Below are 3,703 nucleotides of genomic sequence, written 5' to 3'. Positions count from 1 at the left end.
CAGCTTTCTGGAGACTATTTTCAGCTAAAGTCAATGATAGCGAATGGCTGGGCTTGTTTTATGCTGAAAATGTAGCTGTGAGAAAGTCCGAGGAATGAATTCAGCACTGTTCTTTTGATGAAATCTTCTAGCAAGTAAAATGCATAGATTCTAGTTTATCTTGGGGAAGTGAATTTGTCTTCCTCCATTCATATATGTGAAATTTTTGTCATAAACCTCTTTCTTCTGAGGAAGGTAGATTTCTTTAAGAGCAAGTTTTTATTTCTTCAATAATTGAAGTATAAAGAGGGACTGCTATAATTGCAAGTGTAGAATTTAAATTTAAACTTTAAAAAAGTAAAGTAGAAACTTAGAGAAGGCTTTGTCATATGAATTTTCATATTGCAAAATTTTTGGGAAAAAGTCTCACTTAAAGATTTTTTTATACACAAGAACATAAGAAGATAATTTCCTTTTCTGACATGTTTTACCTTTGCAAAGTTACTGGGCTGTTGACAGATACAACAAGACATGTGCTATGCTTACATGCTATTAGTGCAGTGGGTTTTGAAAAATGTCTAATGCATTGCCATATCTGACAATTTAGGATATTAGTTAACAGTAAAACTGTAAATAGAGTGAATGGTAGCTACGAGTGCTGACTTGAGCATTCAGTCAAAATCTGCACTACAGATCAGGACTGTATGCAACAAATAATGCCATTTTATGCTATAGAAATGGAAGCTAGCATCGTACAGTATGTATGGTTCAGTCTGAGAGCAATGATAATTGCAATATATTGAAGTTTTGCATTGTAATAAAAATAGAGACCATTAGTGGATACCATTTATGTCATTAGTATTTAGTGGCTGTGTGTTGCAGCTTTTTTAGTGCTCATAAAGCTGTCTCTGCTTGCAGATATGTGACAGCACTGATATAAATTTAAATGTTTAGAAATCCATAAGACATAAAATATACATAGTAAATAGAGGCATAACATTATAGACAAAAAACTTAATATTTGGCATGCAAATGTTTGTATATTTGCTTGCCTAGTGTAAAGATTTGCATAGGTGCAATCACATTTATACTAAACTACTTGATTAAACAGACAGTAGTAAATAAACTAAAACTGAAGCACACTATGCAAAGGCATCGGAGGGTTCTTCCAAGTCCCTTGAAAGGAATTTATAGTTATGAAGGGTGATTCCTTTACATATACCTGGTGGGATATTGATTTCTTTCTTTATAGACTTTATACTAACATTAAGAAACCTGCTATACTAATAAGGGTTACAGTTGCTTTTTAAGAAGTGATTACATTAAATGACCAATAAATGCAAGAATAAGGTTGTTGGGGAATGCAAATATTGGGTTTGGCGGGCGCTTCAGTCAAAAGCCAGCCAGCATGCAGGAGATCGCACAGTGTATAGGCCAAAACAGCGGCACCTTGTCTGGAATTTGGAGGCTGATGAGAGGACACTGAAAGAGCTGGCTGAAGAGAGAAGTCTTTAGAGTGGGAGGTGAGAAGGAGTCCAGGAATATAGCAGAGGAGGATTTTCCTGAATTTCAAGTGTTACGCAAGCTACAGTGTGTGAGATTCCCAATGCAAGATTTTTGTTTAAGAAATTCAGGAAATTTGGATGTCTGCATGACTTCTGTGCAGCTGGCCTGTGGAAAAGCCATCTTCCTTTGATTTTGAGACTGTCATTTGGATTCGCTGGCAGGTCTTCTAGGATCTTTAAGAGGTCCCCACTATCATTACCTTGAAGAAACTATCCATTGTGATCCTGTTGTCTGTGTCAGTGATGAGTTCAAAGGAAGAAATTCCGAGACTTGTATTCTGCATCTCTCCTCCCCATCTTCTCCTCCACAGACCTTTACAGACTGTAAACATCCTGAGATTTGTCACAGAGCATATCAGGGGATTTTGAAATCTAACAAATTACCCAGCACTAAAGGAACTACAAAAACATTTAAGTAATTAAGAATGAAATGATAGCAAGCAGCATTGCAGAGTGCATCATTCCAATTAATTTTCTTTTCACAACCCTTTTCTGAACATTTGTAATTCTAAACTTTTACGGATGTTTTGGCGCTGTTTGTTTTGTCTTCCACTAGGAAAGAAAACCTTTGACAAAACTTCCCAAACACTTGACTAAACCCCTGACTAAGGAACAAGGTTTATGGTGGTCTTAATGGGAAGGATGATTGTAGAAACAATGTTGGAAATGTACATTTGCAAAATGCTTGTGGTTTGTATTAATAGATTTTAGCTTTAGAAAATGAGATGTTTTTCAGGAGCTGAAGGAGAAATGAAATGAAACACATTCTGTACAATGAATATAGATAATTTTGTGATCACAATATTTCTGATAATCTATGGGGAGTGTTAAACTGGAAATTTTATCATTCCTTTAGGAAGCAAGTTTTTGTTGTTTTTTCTTTTGTTTATCCACTCAAAACAGACTGAAATACAAATCTCTAATGTACTATCCATCTTAAAAGCATTTGGTGCAGCTATTTATAGTCGTCTAAATTCTTTTAGAAACTTTTTTGTTTTTTTTTCTGATTTCAGGATTCAGTGTCCTGTTTTGCAATAGAGAATATTATTGGTGATTTGATCAGGGAATGCCTAGTAAAAGTAGGCTTCAAGAAAGAAGTATTAGAATGGTTTTCAGAGGAAAAGTAGGCTCTTTAAAACCTGTTCTGTAGCAAGGTAGAAGGCAGAGACTGTCTCTGGTTTTCTGGCAAAACCTAGCTGACTCTGACAGTATCATACTTCAAGGTATTTGCATTGGAACAATTTTAATAACTGTAGTTACCATAAAAAAACTATATAGCATCTGAATGTAGTATATTCTGTTAAATGAGACAGGAAGATAGAGTGCTTTGAGCTTGAAGTGAATGTAGAAATTGTGGTGCTTGAAAGCACATGAAAGAATATGTAAAGCAGACTTCCTTATTCTTCATAATGTATTTTCTCTTTCTGTATTCTGTTTTTTTTTTTAAGTTTAGTTCTGTTTAGCTGCTAGGTGTCTTGGTATCTAGCTGCTCTCTAGTACCTTCTCCTATCTTGTAAGTAGATCCTGTATCATCCTAGGTTCTTATGGAGCATTCAGACTTATTAGGTTACTCTAATTACTACAGGTCGAAATTGAGATGCATTAGTAGATCTTAATAGGAAAGCATGCCCAGTGCAGGCTTTGCTGCTCTTCTTTCTGCTTGTTACTGCTTCAGTGAGATATGCAGGAGATTATTGGAAGACACGATTATAAAATATACTGTGCAGTGCAGCTAGACACCAACTTTATGCCAAATTAGGTCTTGAACCTGAATGGATTAAAGCATCTACAACAGTGTAGATTACAGTTCACTGTGTGACCTCACACGAGTTAGTTGGCTCCCTCCTGTCTTATTTAATCCATCTGCAAAATTGAGAAAAACAAGTAGCTCAGTGAAAAAAACAGGTGCTGCATCTGGACCCAACAGCCCTGGGTAAATAAATTACAGATAACGCTGTGGGACAACCTAAGGATAATAAAGGGGAAATGCAAGTCTCTCTGTCTCCTCCACACATTTATCATTAACCTAGCAGCATACTGTGGTTACATTTATTGGGTATGCCTGTTTCACCGGGCTTCCAGCAGATCGGGGGTGGAGTCCTTGTCATTTCCTGCAGTTTAGTGCATCACTGGAAGCATCATGGGGCTGGTCTTGCCAG

The sequence above is a fragment of the Tinamus guttatus genome, unplaced genomic scaffold (genome assembly GCF_059628265.1).
Source record: "Tinamus guttatus ecotype Peru unplaced genomic scaffold, ASM5962826v1 Tinamus_guttatus_pri_ptg000389l, whole genome shotgun sequence".
Classification (NCBI taxonomy): domain Eukaryota; kingdom Metazoa; phylum Chordata; class Aves; order Tinamiformes; family Tinamidae; genus Tinamus; species Tinamus guttatus.
Note: the sequence above shows the minus strand (reverse complement) of the source record.